The 18,967-nt window shown below is 40.0% G+C and overlaps 1 protein-coding gene across 4 annotated transcripts in view; it reads right to left on the bottom strand.

The window, feature by feature from the left end:
• LOC121383165 (tyrosine-protein kinase receptor torso-like) overlaps nt 1–18,967 on the bottom strand; it is a 190,877-nt gene that overhangs the window by 98,412 nt on the left and 73,498 nt on the right. The window lies entirely within an intron of this gene.

The raw sequence follows: 18,967 nt of genomic DNA, 5'->3' as shown, positions 1-18,967 counted from the left end.
TATCTACATACACAAGCACAGACACACCTTCACATACGTATACACGTGTACAAATATTGATTGTTTTTGTTATTGTGTGTACATGCATACATGTGTGTGTACGAGTGTGTATGTGAGCGTTCGTGCGCGCGTGTCTAATATGTATGTGAGTGTGCGTTTGTGCGCGCGTGTCTGGTATGTGTATGTGCGTTCGTGCGCGCATCAGGTATGTGTGTACACACCAACAATAATCTGTGCTTGCTACAGGAAATCGCAGCTATCAATGTAAAGTATTATTGCAGGACTTAACGACGGCACTGACGGCACTGACGGCAATTGCCATCGTTCAGATATATCTTGCTGAATGTCAGGAGCATCACTGACGGATCTTTTTGTGCTCCTCAAAGATGGCAAAATGTATACACCTGGTGTACATTATATCTGCTAATATATAACATTTGTACATTTAAAAAAAAAAAAAAATTGCACATACACATACCAGGGTCAAAATTGCCGTTGGTGGAGCGTTTCACAATTTTGTTTTAATTGCTGTACCGGCCTCGGTGGTGTCGTGGTTAAGCCATAGGACATAAGGCTAGTAGGTACAGGGTTCGCAGCCCGGTACCGGCTTCCACCCACAGCGAGTTTTAACCAGTCAATGGGTAGTTGTTATATCACTACACCCTCTTCTCTCTCACTAACAACTAACAACTAACCCATTGTCCTGGACAGACAACCCAGATAGCTGAGGTGTATGTCCAGAACAGCGTGCTTGAACCTTAATTGGATATTAGTACGAAAATAAGTTAAAATGAAATGAAATTGCTGTGGGAGACAAATTCTTAAGTTCGAGTCCTGAATATTGTATAAACCTGGTTATTGTATATTTAGACCATACCGGCCTCGGTGGCGTCGTGGCAGGCCATCGGTCTACAGGCTGGTAGGTACTGGGTTCGGATCCCAGTCGAGGCATGGGATTTTTAATCGAGATACCGACTCCAAACCCTGAGTGAGTGCTCCGCAAGGCTCAATGGGTAGGTGTAAACCACTTACACCGACCAGTGATCCATAACTGGTTCAACAAAGGCCATGGTTTGTGCTATCCTGCCTGTGGGAAGCGCAAATAAAAGATCCCTTGCTGCCTGTCGTAAAAAGAGTAGCCTATGTGGCGACAGCGGGTTTCCTCTAAAAACAGTGTCAGAATGACCATATGTTTGACGTCCAATAGCCGATGATAAGATAAAAAATCAATGTGCTCTAGCGGCGTCGTTAAATAAAACAAACTTTATTATTTATTTATACCATATACTGTGGTCTCTTCGAGCCTGACAATTGTATCTCACGCTCTCTCGGGTTACTTGCTTGTGTATCGCAGTTACAAAGATGATTGGCGCAATTTGCTGGTCATTAACAGCAAATCACGATTTCGTGTGACCTACATAACATTCAGTCGTACTGGCCAGAAGTGATATTACCACTGTTTCATAGTTGGGGTCTATTTATGATCAAAACTACTTCTTTTATATCGTTGGCGTCTTTTTCATCCTACATTCGTTTTATGTTTGTGCACCTTAATATTATACTTCCCTTGCTAAATGAGCAATCAGTTGGAAGAAACACGGCATTTGGTTATCAGGTTAGTATGTCTGATAAATCATTATATGAGCTACATTCAGAAGTGTTCTTTAATATTATCTGTGCCATGTAATCTCTCTCTCTCTCTCTCTCTCTCTCTCTCTCTCTCTCTCTCTCTCTCTCTCTCTCTCTCTCTCTCTCTCTCTCTCTCTCTCTCTCTCTCTCTCTCTCTGAGAGGTGTCTAATATTCTCTTCCCTCTCTCGTTCATTCTCTTTCTCTCTCTTTGTCTGTCTATTTGTATGTATGTCTGTCTCTGTCTCTTTCTCTTTCGCTCTTTCTTTCTCACTCTTTCTCTCTTCCTATCTCCCCTGCGCGTGCTGTAACCTCACCGTGGTGCAGGGGTGTAACATTTTCTTTGAGAATGGCCAATACAGCACAAAATTTAAGTTTTTAGTAAAATTCAGTATCCGTAAAATTCTGTGATATTTGTGTTTTTGCAGTTCTTTACATTGTTTTTGTTTAAGTCTTGAATTTTTATATTGATGTTGATCATCACTTTATTTATTTGCATTACCATAGTTTGACACCCAATAGCCGATGTATTTTTCGTGCTGGGGTGTCGTTAAACATTAATTCATTCATTCATACTCTTCCTATCTAAAATAATATTGTATGTTAAATGTGTTTGTACTTTTATTTTTGACAGATTCTTAACATTATACCTATCTCCAGAAGAGTAAGTAAAGTATTTAACTCTGTGTTCTGTTCAAAACTTTTAAACAGTATTAAACGATTCTGGATTTTTCCTCTGGTATTCAAAACGTTTTATGGTAGACATTTGGAGGCTATAATCTACTAAATACGATTCATCACTGACCACAATTGATGGCTGATGCTATTCCATATTTTGAACTTGTGCATACTTTTCCATCTCTTTGGTGAAACTCTTAGACATTTATTACTTTTTCGTCGTTTTAGATGAAGTGACGGACTTGACAACTGTGGTGGCAGGCAGTACCCATGGCGGGTGTTACCGGTGGGGCAGGCAGTACCCATGGCGGGTGTTACCGGTGGAGCAGAATATTCTCAACTTTCGCCAACACCTGATATCATTACTGTTATGACAGTGATTCATGAGTGCACGTCAACACAGCTGTACGTATTCTAATGAGCTCTGTCCGGTGCTAGTTTTGATTTAGTAAAACTAGTCTGAGAGTGGCAGTCCTCTTTGTGGCGATGCAAAAGAGGTGAACTTTCAAATAAAGAATCTCCTTACAAAATGGCTGTCCTCCTATAGACGACGCAGTAGATACAGATTCATGGAATCATCCACTATTTTGCCAAATGTCTATTCAACTGTATTGTGCGGAGATACGGCCCTGGGCCCCGTTCCACGAAGCCATCTCAGCCCTAAGATTACCTTAGGCGCATAGCTACCCTATGCACTTAAGTTGATCTTAGGGCTAAGATCGCTTCGCGGAACGGGGCCCTGATCATGTGTTGCGGTTTTGTTGTTCATATTTATCTTCCAAATTCTAACTGTGTTTTGCTTTTATTGATCTTTGAAATCAATATGAACGTATAGAATATGACTGGGGTGAAAACTGCATACCTCGCAACAGGTTTTAGTCCGAGCAAGATTTCCGTTTGTTACTCCCCCCAAATAAACACATTTACTGCTTTTTCCCCCATTTTAAAAACACTATCGTACCATAAAACTGTTTTAAATATAAATCACAATAGTGATAAGTGCATTTGGAATCACCTTTGGCTGAATTATTTCAAAATTTGTTTGGTCATTGGAAGAAATAATTAATTCGTACGTACGGAATTAATTTAGACAGAAATTCAGAAATACATCGGTTATAGAGATATTCGTATGCTGAGCATGAAACTGTAAGTAAATTGTTATTTTAATAATGTAAAAATATTTTATCGACACAAAATATAAAAAACGTGTAGCTTTGGTTTCCAATACAACGTAAAAGATTGACATAAAATAATACACCACAACCATACACCTCCCTAGAACTGCAATTACCTTCTTGATTTGCAATTACCGTTAATGTTATAATAAGACCGTTCAAACTATCCACTACTTCAAATAAATCATCATTCTATACACATTGTCATTTGGAAAATAACGTTCTCTCATTTCTGAACGAATGGATGTTTGATTTATCCGCTATAACGTTAACATTCTGATGGGTATAAGCAATTTTATAGACTATAATGTCTCAATTGAAAGTAAAATATGATCAAAACATATTAAAAGAAACAAAGTAATGTTGTGCAAAATGTACAGGCTCACAGCAGGTAGTAATTAGCTAATTATCAAAAACCATATTTTACCTGGTAAACAAGACCGTGGGTAATGATGTACTTTGTATGTAGCGTACATAGACCAGTTTGAACTCTGCTGCACCAGTTCGAGTGCTACCGAGAAAGTAACAAACTTCAAGGAACATGCATTAAGTTGCCATTAACCATTTGAGGGCGGGACATAGCCCAGTGGTAAAGTGCTCGCCTAATGCGCGGTAGTTCTAGGGTCGATACCCGTTGGTGGCTCCATTGGGCTATTTCTCGGTACAACCAGTGCCTCACAACTGGCGTAATAAAGGATGTGGTATGTACTTTTATGTATGTGGGATGCTGCATATAAAATATCCCTTGCTGCTGATTGGAAAGAGTAGCCTCTTGCGTGGCGGCAGCGGGTTTTCTCTCTCATCATCTGTGTGGTCATTAAACATATGTCCGACGCCTTATAACTGCAATTAAAATGTCTTCAGTGCATCGTTGAATAAAATATTTCTTTCTTCTAACCATTTGAACTCACCTATGTGGTCCATGTGTCAGATACCGAGACGCAACACCCCTGGTGATTTTTAGAGACAAGGGTTTTGGGATACTCTTTTATATATCCTTTGATAGTCACTTGTGTGTACGAACAAAATTGAACAGGTTTACCCTTGCACATTTTGTGTCTCCAAAGTACTATGTGAAAATATGAAAGTTGGTATCCATATAAATGGGATAAAGTCCAAATGGATATTATTCATCCTAAACTAGATGCTAATAACAAAAATGTACTTAACTAATGATCACGTGTATATAACTGATATCTACATCGAATGTTGTCTTTAGGCGTATCTAACACTAGGAAAGTATTGACGTTTTTTTTTAATCCTCCAGTCTTCTGATCTGATTCAAATATGACGTCTTTCATATGTACAGTTTCTGGGATTATTGCTTTTTGGGGCTTTGCTCTGGATTTTCCATCAGTATGCCCACCAGGTCTCGTGGTATTAGATTACCAACCGACCATTTCATCTCCAGTGATCCTTTTGAAATGTGTTAGCCGTGTCCATATGGTTCGGAAATAGCCTGACTGCCTGGTATGACTGAGGGGCGGGACGTAGCCCAGTGGTACAGTGTCCGCTCGATGCGCGATCGGTCTGGGATCGATCCCCGTCGATGGGTCCATTGGGATATTTCTCGTTCCCGCCAGTGCACCACGACTGGTATATCAAAGGCCGTGGTATGTACTACCCTGTCTGTGGGATGATGCAAATAAAATATCCCTTGTTGTTAATCGAAAAGAGTAGCCCATGACGTGGCGACAGCGAGTTTCCTCTTTCATTATCTGTATGGTTTTTAACCATATGTCTGACACCATACAACCGTAAATAAAATGTGTTGAGTACGTCTATAAATAAAACATTTCTTTCTTTGGTATGACTGATATCAAACAACAAGTTGGCAATTTGTTCTCTTTATGTGAATTCTCAGGGAATGTCTGTAGGGTAGAGAACGCTGATGTATACTCGGTTGTAGCTCAGTAGTATCATCCTTGGTCTGGCACAAAACTTTCAGACATTTCTCATGCCACACATGGTTTTGTTTTGTTATATGTGTTATCTGTATCCGCATCCCACAAAGAAGGTATATGAAATGCTCAACTTCTTAAATATATAATCGTAAGTTTCTGTTGATCTTTCATGAGCTAAAATACGTATGAACGAAGTCTGGATGCTGCACAGAAGCGCTGTTGGTATCATAGCTACTAAAGATATGCACAGCAGGGATGGCTAGTCAGTGTATTTCCCAGCATCTTTGATGATGTGTGAGCATCATTAAGATATCTCTTGTTACCAACTCCTGTGTGAAACAAATCGTAATTGGAATTCCCGTGAGACGTTGAGTGTATAAAGACATTCATATCTGGGGAATCGTATATTATTGTGGACTCAAAAGGCCAAGTGGCAGCAATATATAGGCACAGTCTGACACTGAAGTGTGATCTTTGTGTCTGCATCTTCTTGTGTACAATTCGGATCTAAAATCGTCTTGAACATGATTTGCATACCATCAGAAATTGAAACATATACTTCTTCTCACAAATAGGACCTTCTTGCCAAGAACTTGGGGACACAGTTTTCTTTTCTGTTCTTTGTATTTTTAGTTTCTTGAGACATTTGTCGAGATTACTTTGATCATGAGTGGTTTGGAAGAACCCTTCTTGCTCACTCTGTAGATTTGTTCAAAAGACAGAATGTGATTTTTCAGGAAAAAATGAAAATATTCTTACATTTTCCCTCCATCCGATTGCATGTAATTGATAGTTGATGGGAAAATGTTTGAAACTAAAAGCTACCTGAATTTCAAACATCTGTTCTAACATGCATTACTATTTACCCTCATCAGACAGAAAAACAGTGCCACTCTGATGGTTTCGATGAAGTTGAGAAAACTGTTATCATTAACGCCTTGTTCACAAAAGAAAACTGGGCATACACATCAGCCATTTGGGCTGTCAAATCGCAGTAAAGAACTTAAACTTAAAACAGACATGGTTTAATGGTTAATCGTTAATCGTCAACGAGAGAGTAGTAGATGTAATGGCTTTACACCTAAATGAACCGTTAAATCTTAACAGGAAAACCGTTATCCATGATCAAAACCATACCTCTGCACAATGGGTATTTGGCAAAATAGTGGCTGATTCTATAAAAAAATCTATCTGGTGCCTTGTTCTGAACTAGAAGTGAAACTTAACCCGACACATATTTAAGGCTAAGGTCATTAAATACAGTGCTCTTGTGCTTTTTAAAAATAAAGATCATGTAAATGTTGCATTTTTTTGCGCGAGCCGACAACCTCGGTAGCGTGTATGGTGAAGTTTTAAGTACCATCACAAATCTTTCTAGCTTCCTCTTTCATCTTTAGCTTTCAGCGCTGGCCAATGGGAAGAGAGGACATATAGGCGTTGATGGGGGTAGACCATACACATGTCATCATTAAGAGACGTGCCCTGTCTCAGAAGCATAAAGAACAAACAGTTCTAAGGTCTTCGCTGCTGACACCGGGGCAACCAAAAACAGGCGACACGCTAATTTGACTGACATCAACCTTTAAACTAACCAGCTCGGGATGTCGCAAAGAAAGCCTGTTAATGCTGAGCTTTCAGTTATGTTTGTGGAGGAAAGTGGTGCATCATGGCCAAAAAGTGCTACAGAAATGGGATAATATGACAGCACCATTATTACTAATCTACTTAACTAACTCTGTTGAAGGGAGTCTTCTGAATTTGTAGCCATTGTAAGATTTGTAGTCGTGTGCCAATATTTGTAGCAGACATTATCGGGGTTTTTCTTGATATATTGTTTTTCGGACATCTGGTTTGGGTTACTACAAACATTGGCACGACAACTAACACGTTTTTGAAATAATGATAGTGATATTCTAAACATGAATTTAAAAGGATCAGTTAGTCGTAAACGGGTTACAATGACAGAACATTTTTAGATAGTCTCTTTAAATGTAACATTTAAGTTTGAGCTACTACTATCTGTATGTGTGTGTATGTATGTGATTGTGTGTATGTATGTGATTGTATGTGTATGTGTATGTGTGTATTTGTGTATGTGTGTGTGTGTATGTATGTATGTGTGTGTATGTGTATGTATTTATGTGTATGTGTATGTGTGTATTTGTGTGTGTATGTGTATATATGTGTGTGTATGTGTATGTGTGTGTGTGTATGTGTGTGTATTTGTGTATGTATGTGTGTGTATGTGTATATGTATGTGTATGCATGTATTTATGTGTGTATATGTGTGTGTGTGTGTGTGTGTGTGTGTGTGTGTGTGTGTGTGTGTGTGTTTGTGGAGGTCTACAGGTACCCCATACATGTTTCAAGCACAAGGCTACTTGATACAGTGGTACTAGATAAAATAAAACTGCATACATTTTTGCCCAGATGAAACTATTTTTTTACAACCAACACACTCACATTTGTGACCTATCACAGGACATGTGGTGTCCACTGCTCTTTCAAACGTTGGGTGCATCTCGAACTTTGACCCACCCGGAAGTTATTAGCTTTAGTACTACCTATAGAGGCAATAGTAGAAAATTCAGAACAGTGTTGTTAATAATTCATAATGGTAGGCCTCGTGTCCTTCATTGTCATGAGTGCCCCAAGCAAAAAAAGAAACTATTTCCAGAAGTATGTAAACAGGTCATCTGATATTCAGTCCCTCATTTTCTATTTCCGGGATATCGGACCATTACTGTCTGACTGCTTTGCTGTATTTGCCTATGAGCTATTCCAAAAGTTACGACTTTAAAGAAAAGTGAATTTTATTTATAGTATGTGCATATTATTTTGGTGTTTTTTAAACGAATCCTTGATTTTGAATGATTTTGTTTGTACATGGTGGGGCGGCAAGTATAACTCCACAGATAAGATTTTATAGGGAAAGAATTTGAGTGATCCAATGTTTTGTATAAGAGATAAAATATTTTGAAAAACGTATATAATTAAATTTTCTGCAATAAACATCAATTTAGGACATTCTGAATCGTAAGTAAATTAAGTATTTCCAAATCTGAATGACAAAACAATTATCCACGATTACGACCATATCTCAGCACAATGCAGAGTCGAATGGGTATTTGGCAAAATAGTGGTTGATTCCATGAATCTTCATTTAGTGTTTGGTCTATAGGAGGTCAACCACTCTCGAGGAAACAATTATATGCTGGACAATATATAATTCCTGTAGCGCTCTAAGAGGACTGCCACTCCCAGACTAGTATACTAAATCAAAGCTAGCACAGGACAGAGCGCATTGGAATAAATATAGTTGAGATAACATACGCTCATGTACCACTCAAGTGATATCAGGTGTTCGCGAAACATGAGCATATCCTGCCCCACTTGTGATGAGTATTACCACCCGTCATGAGTACTTCCACCCGTCATTTGTACTGCCACCCGTCATGAGTACTGCCACTCGCCACTAGTATTGCCACCCGTCATGAGTACTGCCACCCGTCATGAGTACTGCCACCCGTCATGAGTACTGCCACTCGCCACTAGTATTGCCACCCGCCATGAGTACTGCCACCCGTCATGAGTACAGCCACTCGCCACTAGTATTGCCACCCGTCATGAGTACTGCCACCCGTCATGAGTACTGCCACTCGCCATGAGTACTGCCACCCGTCATGAGTAATACCACCCGTCATGAGTACTGCCACTCGCCACGAGTACTGCCACTCGCCACGAGTACTGCCACCCGTCACGAGTACTGCCACTCACCACGAGTACTGCCACTCGCCACGAGTACTGCCACTCGCCACGAGTACTGCCACGAGTACTGCCACTCGTCACGAGTACTGCCACTCATCATGAGTACTGCCATCTGCCATGAGTACTTCCACCCGTCATGAGTATTGCCATCCGTTATGAGTACTTCCACCCGTCATTAGTACTGCCACCCGTCATGAGTACTGCCACTCGCCACTAGTATTGCCACTCGTCATGAGTACTGCCACCCGTCATGAGTACTGCCACCCGTCATGAGTACTGCCACTCGCCACCAGTATTGCCACCCGTCATGAGTACTGCCACCCATCATGAGTACTGCCATTCGCCATGAGTACTGCCACCCGTCATGAGTACTGCCACCCGTCATGAGTAATGCCACCCGTCATGAGTACTGCCACTCGCCACGAGTACTGCCACTCGCCACGAGTACTGCCACCCGTCACGAGTACTGCCACTCGTCACGAGTACTGCCACTCATCATGAGTACTGCCATCCGCCATGAGTACTGCCACCCATCATGAGTACTGCCATCTGCAATGAGTACTGCCACCCGTCATGAGAACTGCCACCCGTCATGAGTACTGCCACCCGTCATGAGTACTGCCACCCGCCACGAGTACTGCCACCCGCCACGAGTACTGCCACACATGAGTACTGCCACTCGCCACGAGTACTGCCACCCGTCACGAGTACTGCCACCCGCCACGAGTACTGCCACTCGCCACGAGTACTGCCACCCATCATGAGTACTGCCACCCATCACGAGTACTGCCATCCGTCACGAGTACTGCCACCCGCCACGAGTACTGCCACCCGTCACGCGTACTGCCACCCGCCACGAGTACTGCCACCCGTCACGAGTACTGCCACCCGCCACGAGTACTGCCATCCGTCGTGAGTACTGCCACCCATCATGAGTACTGCCACCCGTCATGAGTACCCGTCATGAGTACTGCCATTATCATGATTACTGATATCATCATGAGTACTGCCATTGTCATGAGTACTGCCATCATCATGAGTACTGCCATTGTCATGAGTACTGCCATCATCATGAGTACTGCCATTGTCATGAGTACTGCTATCCGTCATGAGTACTGCCATTGTCATGAGTACTGCCATTGTCATGAGTACTGACATTGTCATGAGTACTGACATTGTCATGAGTACTGCCATCCGTCATGAGTATTGCCACCCGCCACGAGTATTGCCATTCGTCGTGAGTAACGTCATAGCTTACGATGGTTTTACGATTTTGTAGCGCTAAGAAAGCTTCGAAAATATGGTCCCAGGGACTGTTTATAAAACTTTTGGAGACCAGACTCAATCTCAAATGACGTCACACGTATGCAATTTGTATGGCTTTGTCATGACGATAAAGTTTCATACTCGTTTTGAGTACTGAGTTCATACTCTTTTTTAGACGGCATTTCCTCGGGTTCTCTCCAATTCAACAAATCAGATATCAGCATTTCGATCGTCGTAATCGTGAAGACACACCAAAAAACCGTCTTAATAACTCTTAGTACTCTGAAGAAACGTCTTGATGCCTTCTAACCTATACAAACGCCAGGCCTGGGTCCCGTTTTACGAAGCGATCTTATCGATAAAATTACCTTTAGAGCCTAACTACCTTATAACGCTTAGGTCGCTTCGTAAAACAGGACCCTAGACAGATATCCCTGGAAATAGCTTACGTGTGTGTGAGTGTGTGTGTGTGTGTGTGTGTGTGTGTGTGTGTGTCTGTGTATGCCAAGGACAGCGTGCTTAAATCTTAATTGGATTTCAGTACAAAAATAAATTACAATGAAATGAATTGATGATCTGAAGTCTGAGCCGCAATCCCAAGAGAGATTTTCGATCTTTAGTTGGATATAAGCCATAGATTAATTTATATTATCAATAGTGTAATTAGAACTGTCTGCTTGGTTTACCCATTGTCGCCATGATGGATGTATTAGCAAGTGTGTGACATCCATTAGCCGATGATTAAATAATCAACGTGCTCTAGTGGTGTCGTTGAACAAAACAAATTTAACCTCCACCAATAAGGCGTTAACCTCACTCTCACGTGACATAGGGGCTGTACCTACCACTTGAATACGATGGCTTAGGTACAGGGTTCGCATCCCGGTTCTTATGGGCTCAATGGGCAAGTGTAAGGCCACTACACCCTCTTCTCTCTTATTAACCACTAACCAGCTAACAACTAACGCACTGTCCTGGACATACAGCCCAGATAGCTGAGGTGTGTGCCCAGGACTGCGTGCCTGGACCCATATTCACAAAACATCGTAAGCCTAGTTTTACAGGTAAACGTAAATCTACGACTGAAGAGCTATTCACGAAACAACGAAAACGTAAGTTACGTGTAAAGTTGAACGTAAATATAAGAGTGCCTCCGGTTACAACTAACGTTGCACGTAAGTCGTGTACATATAATAAATCAAGCACGACCGCCGTTATTTACTATTATTTACGGAAACTGGCAGCATTTCCAACAATTGAAGCAGTTTGCGATGGCGAACGCCCACGGATTTCACATATTTTTGTTGGTCATCGAACGGATGTTTTCGACTCGGCCAATTTCTCCTGAGTTATCTTTTCCTTTTTAAGTACTATCCTAAAGTTCGTACCAAAATGCGGATTCTCACCAATACCAAAATGTCATGGTTCGCCGTTCGCGATGTTATTGTTAGCAGACGACAAACGAAATTGCGTTTTGCGTATTTGTTATTTACCCGGTAGTCATTGTTTCTAATGAGTTTTTTTTTTTTTTAATTCTCCGGTGAGAGTGTTAAATCGTAGATTTACGTCCAACTAAGTTACGTTTACATTTACGACCGTCTTTGAGAATACGGTGCTTCTTGCGTGTAAACGTAAATCTACGGCAGACGTAAGTGCTAGTCGTAGACGTAAATTTACACCTTTTTGTGAATATGGGTCCAGAACCTTAATTGGATATAAGCACGAAAATAAGTGAGACATGGGTATATAACTCGTCAAAGTGCAACTGTATAATCCTGTCATGGACAGAACTCGCTGGCTAAGTCAGAGGTTGTGACCACGACAGACGTGCTTGAACAGTTCTCTGACGGAAGCATGCCAAACATTACCCACACCCACAACTACATAATTACAACTGATTTTCAAACTAAACTCTGGAATCTTGAGTACCTTATGCTGTTATAGATCTGTTCCTGTCCAGGAGAGGGCGCTGTGGCTGTTATTGAATTCCAAGTTCGTTAGTGGTAAATCAGTTTGACTGTCTGGACTCGGTGGCGTAGTGGTTAAGCCATCGAACTACAGGCTGGTAGGTACAGGGTTCGCAGCCCGGTACCGGCTCTAACCCAGAGCGAGTTCTTAAGGGCTCAATGGGTAGGTGTAAGGCCACTACACCCTCTTCTCTCTCACTAACCACTAACCAACTAACAACTAACCCACTGTCCTCGACAGACAGCCCAGATAGCTGAGGTGTGTGCCCAGAACAGCGTGCTTGAACCTTAATTGGATATAAGCACGAAAATAAGTTGAAATGAATGTCTGGACTCGGTAACGTAATGCCACTGTACACTGAAGCCAGCAGACCAAAACGAAGGTACCTAGACCCGATGGTACATCTCTCAATCGCATTCTGAACGGACTCTTACGGATTAGCGGGCGGAACGTAGCCCAGTGGTAAGGCGCTCGCTTGATGCGCGGTCAGTCTGGGATCGATGCCCATTGGTGGGCCCATTGGGCTATTTCTCGTTCCAGCCAGTGCACCACGACTGGTATATCAAAGGCCGTGGTATGTACTACTGTCTGTGGGATGATGCATATAAATGATCCCTTGCTGCTAATCGAAAAGAGTAGCCCATGAAGTGGCGACAGCGGGTTACCTCTCTCAATATCTGTGTGGTCTTTAACCATATGTCTGACGCCATATAACTATAAATAAAATGTGTTGAGTGCGTCGTTAAATAAAATATTTCCTTCCTTTCTTTCCTTACGGATTAGTACGTTTTCGGTCGATGGTAGACACATATTTTGTATACTGAAAAACATCAACTGCCGCATATATTCGTTCAGCAGTTAGAGCATGTTTGCCCTTTGATTTAAAGAAGTTCTATAGTGGCCATTCATTAAGAGAAGTTCCAATGGATGAATTTCATCTTTTGTCCTGTTCAGTTATTTAAAGCCTACGTTTGGATGTATTGTTTTTCTTTACGTACACAAGAAAAACATAACAAACCCCAGCAAACTGGATATATCATCCATGCTGCTGATTGTTCGTAGACTGGTGGCAGTGTAAAACCCGATAGAAATTTTAAGGAGCATTAAAGGGACAGACCCTAGTTTTTAAACATTGAGGCATATTTTTCATCATTATAGCCGTTTATGATCACTGAAATCAAACATTACTTATATTTTATTGTTTAGAAGTGTTTCTGGTAATCCTGGTGTTTCTAATACCACAGAATGCATTTTTTTTAAAACGCACGTGTGTCTGAGAAATAACAGTTATGGAGTCGAGTTTTAGTCTATTGTTAACGATATTTCACCGTTTCAACGTCACAGACTCTTATTTCACTCTCTTGTAACGTTATCCAAATGTGTTACAGGTTTGTAACTTAGTGTCCATTTTTACGGGTTAAAACTAAGGTCTGTGCATTTAAGAACCTGAAGCCAGAAGAATCAGTTCATAAATTTAAATAGTCTCAATATGTTTAATAAGTTTAAAATGTTTAATTGTGTTTCATAATTTGTAAAAGCCTTTTCACCGGACAAGACGTTGTCAACAAATAACAAGAACAAAACTCGATGATGGTTTATCGCATCTGTTTTGTAAATTGTAATTTATTTCTATTTTAGATTGCAGAAACATTTTGTATTGTGTTCTCAGTTCGCAGTATAATTGCGTTTGTGCTCAAATCTGTTTTTAGTTCGCAGTATAATTGCGTTTGTGCTCAAATTTGTTTTTAGTTCTCAGTATAATTACGTTTGTGCTCAATTCTGTTTTTAGTTCGCAGTATAATTGCGTTTGTGCTCAAATCTGTTTTTAGTTCGCAGTATAATTGCGTTTGTGCTCAAATCTGTTTTTAGTTCTCAGTATAATTACGTTTGTGCTCAAATCTGTTTTTAGTTCGCAGTATAATTGCGTTTCTGCTCAAATCTGTTTTTAGTTCGCAGTATAATTACGTTTGTTCTCAATTCTCTTCCAGGTGGTATCTAGCTCAGTCGGTAGTGAACTTGTTTGAAGTGTTTTGGTCGCAGGATCGAAATCCCTCAGTGGACCCATTCTCTGATTGTTTTTTTTACCAACCCAACCACTGTCCCATGACTGGTATATCAAAGGCCGTGATATGTGCTGTCCTTACTGTGGGAAAGTGCATATTAAAGAACCCTTGCTGCTAATCGAAAAAAAGTAACTGGATTTCCTGTAACCTGTTATGTCAGAATTACAACATGTTTGACATCCAATAGCCGATGATAATTAAATCAATGTGCTCTAATGGTGCCGTTAAACAAAACAAACATTAAATCTCTCTCAGTAATTCTAAAATTACATTTAACTATTGGTTTTACATAGGATACACTTTAGAATATACTAAAAACCATTAGAATCGCACTATCCTTTTGTCGTATGAAATATTGTACATACAAAGTGAAGTTCGAACGCATAGTGTGCTGAAAATATCGTAGCATGTTCATCATTGTGATCAAGTAACATTGGACTGGCTCAACATTACGATTTCTTGTCTTTAATGCCGGAGAGTGGCCAAAATAAAGGGGTGATTGTTTTTGATTTTTTTTTTTTTTGGGGGGGGGGGACTTTACGGAGAACTTCAAGATCATCTGGTGATTTTCTTCATGTGGTGACTGCTTTAAAGGAACTGTTAAGAGTTTTCAGCCGTCAGTTTTAGTCTCGGTGGCATGGTTATCCAAAACCAGATTGCAAACACATTTATTCCCTCCCATCCCTAATCAGACATGAACAGTGTTAACATAAAAAAAGAGGTTTTCATGCACCATGTTCTTTTTTCAGGCAGGTGCCCTCCTTAGTAAAACTACGTTTTCAAAAGCAAGTGTCCTGTTTAGCAAAAACGTTTACAAAAGCCAACCCATTTTGGATTTAATTTTGCCACACCTTTTTCTACCAGCAACCAAACAAGCTGCGAGTAAATACGTGTGCAATCTGCAATACTTTAATCATGTCTGTTTACCTGTCATAGCTGATGATTTTTTAGTTTTTAGTTTTTGGAAGAAGTAAGGTGAAATTTGATACTGGCCCTTCATTTGTTGTGACTAGTATACATGCGTACCTCGGATATCCTGTGGATCATAAGAGGTAAAGCGTTTTAAGGTTACTCGGTGCTGACCTTTTCACACGTAAGAAGGCGACACGATTTAATTGTGACCTTATATTGTCAGACTGTCACAACGCCTTCTAGCTACATCTTCAGCAAACCGCACCTCACGTCACTGCAATAACTTGAACAGCCTCGCGTCATGTCCACAGATACACACACACACACAAAAAGTTTGTTTTGTTTAACGACACCACTAGAACATACTGATTTATTAATCATCGGCTATTGGATGTCAAACATTAGGTAATTTTAACTTGCAATGTTCAGAGGATACCGGCTACATTTTTTTTATTAGTAGCAAGGGATTTTTTTAATACATACTTTCCCACAAACAGGACAGCAAATACCACGGCCTTTGATATACCGTTTGTGAAACATTGGTTAACAAGCGTTAGCGACAAACAGCTGATTGAACCTACTTCTGGGGAAACACTGTTACTTTCGTGTGTATCAGAAGCCAGGGTGGATGCAGGGAGGTTTTTAAACATGCGGGGGGCGGGGGAGGGGATTTAAACAGGATAACCTACATTAATTCCAAAGTAGCTTGCGTTACACATACGTAATTTTGTTCAATATAATAAATTAATTATATCTTCCCAACTAAAACGATATGTCGTCATCACATTCATCTGTTTAAAAAAGTGTTTTTTTCCGGCACTTCTAGGTTCTTGTAAGTATGCAGACTAAATTTAAAGCTGAACACCCTCTGGATTCGTGCCGGGACGATGTGTATTATTATGTTGAAATTAATATGTCGAAATTGATTGCCGGTCTTAGCGGTTTGCAAATAGCTTCTGAGTGATCACTGCAGGTTGAAATAACCGATTTGAGTGCCGGGAAGGATTTTGATTTCTTCTAATTAGAAATCCTAAGTACACCCGTCACGAGAAACAAGAAAAGCAGAGTTGTATTGTATTCCAAAGCCATTATTCCATGGCGAACGACGAGTTCAATTTTGCAAATAAAAAATGAAATGGCAACACATAGGAGACAACCATATGGAGTTTTTAGATTTGCGGGTGTTATTGTCTATTTGATCCCGCAAATGTCATTTTTGACCGAAGGCGTTAGCCTGAGGTTAAAAATGAAACATTTGCGGGCATCAAATAGCCAATAACAGCCGCGAACCTAAAACTTCCATATGGTTATATCTATTGTAAACTGAATCGTTTTTCTACGGTACTAACTTTATATTTAGTATTTCTTGAAAAAAATACCTGGCTACAATCTAACTGTGGAGCCTTAAACCGTCAACCTGGCCTGTTCCAATTGCTAATGACGTCACTTTCTAATGACGCCATTAGCTTTCCGGGTGTTATTTTCATATAATTCCTTTTTATAATTACTGTTTTGTAATAGGCGTTCTTCCATGAACGTAAAAACTGAACTTTTTCGGTAAACAACGGAATCCCCCTTTCTGTTTTTATCCCAAGATCGTCTGCACTGTGAATGACTGTGACAATTCAGGCTTTAAACGACTCCGGGTTTGAACCGAGACACATAATGTATATAACAGGCCACAAAAACGAAGTTTCTATTAGAAGTTATAGCAGAGAATGTTCAACAAATCAAAAGAGAGACATGAGCACAAATTTGTCACATTTGACAAAAACACCAAACCGACAACTTGCACGCGCGAAAACACATACGCCTTCGTGCACAATTCCGCGACCTGTCCTTTCCGAAAATAATATCACACAATCACAAACTTCCTCTGAAATCCACACACAGACAGTAACACTGAAACCACTTTATCCCTTTCAAGTCAGTCTTCACATTCATTTTCACTAATTCAACTTTTAACAACTGCAATTTTAATATAGGTAGTAAATAAATCTTCTAAATAATTTGATTCAGAAAATTAAAATGTATAAAACCTTATGTAAATCAATATAATGAATCGGAGATTTGACGGAAAAAAACGAATGTAACTTTCTAAGGGAATTCCCTTATTTGTGAATTGATACAGTTGTAAATCATTGTGGAATAGAGTTCGATTGGGTTTTTTAATATAGTTTTGTATAATGGCAATATTAATGCATTTGGAATTATAAGAATTGAACGCCATTCATACAGTATGTAAAACGGTTTTGGTGTTTACCATCGCATGAACGTCAAAAATATAACGTTCAATTCTTTATTAATCTCGGAAATTAATTATCAGGAGAGAGTGTTCAGCTTTAAATCTAGTTTCAATGCCTACAAGAACCTAGAAGTAATTAACCAATCACAATACAGAACACGCTCGCCATCAGTTTGCAATATAATATGCACGTGTAGGCCTATTACATGAAATGAAATTGATTTTCAGGAAAACAACAGATCGGGTTTTTAAAATTAATGAACTGACATAATGGTTTCTTTCGTGTTTGTTGGGGAAAATGGTTGTTTATTATTTTATTTTTTTTGTGTTATTTGGGGTCGTGGGTTGGGGTTGTTGTGTTTGTTTGCGTTTTTGTTTGGTTTAGTTTTTTGTTTAGTTTGTTTGGTTTTGGTTTCTATTGTTATTGTTGTTATTATTATTAGTAGTAGTAGTCGTAGTCGTAGTCGTCGTCGTAGTAGTAGTAGTAGTAGTAGTAGTAGTAGTAGTAGTAGTAGTAGTAGTAGTAGTAGTAGTAGTAGTAGTAGTAGTAGTAGTAGTAGTAGTAGTAGTAGTAGCAGTAGTAGCAGTAGTGATAATAGTAGTAGTAGTAGCAGCAGCAGCAGCAGCAGCAGTAGTAGTAGTAGTAGTAGTAGTAGTAGTAGTAGTAGTAGTACTAGTACTAGTAGTAGTAGTATTGACAGTGGTAGTAGTAGTTGTTGTTGTAGTAGTAGCAGCAGTAGTAGTAGTAGTGGTAGTAGTAGTAGTAGTAGTAGTAGTAGTAGCAGTAGCGGTATCGGTAGCGGTAGTTGTAGTTGTAGTAGTAGCAGTAGTAGTAGCAGTAGCAGTAGCAGTTGTAGTAGCAGCAGTAGTAGTAATAGTAGTAGTAGTAGTAGTAGTAGTAGTAGTAGTAGTAGTAGTAGTAGTAGTAGTAGCAGCAGCAGCAGCAGCAGCAGCAGCAGCAGCAGCAGCAGCAGCAGTAGTAGTAATAGTAGTAGTAGTAGTAGTAGTAGTAGTAGTAGTAGTAGTAGTATAGTAGTAGTAGTAGTAGTAGTAGTAACCCAGCACTGCTGTAACTTATATCAGGACAGACATGTGTAGCAGCTATGGCGTGCTGAAGAAAAACATTATTAACATAAACAGCAATCTCTTATGCTGATCCTGTAATATATTTTACTGATGTAAAGCACACACAAAACAACAATTTTAACGAACTTGTGTGTTTAACTATCAACATGTAACACAAAACAACAGTTTTAATGAACCCGTGTGTTTTCACTATCAACATATAACACAAAATAACAGTTTTAATGAACCCGTGTGTTTTCACTATCAACATGTAACACAAAACAACAGTTTTAATG

The sequence above is a fragment of the Gigantopelta aegis genome, chromosome 10 (genome assembly GCF_016097555.1).
Source record: "Gigantopelta aegis isolate Gae_Host chromosome 10, Gae_host_genome, whole genome shotgun sequence".
NCBI classification, from domain to species: Eukaryota; Metazoa; Mollusca; class Gastropoda; order Neomphalida; family Peltospiridae; genus Gigantopelta; species Gigantopelta aegis.
The sequence above is the reverse complement of the archived record's forward strand: the minus strand, read 5'-3'. Positions and strand labels throughout refer to the sequence as shown.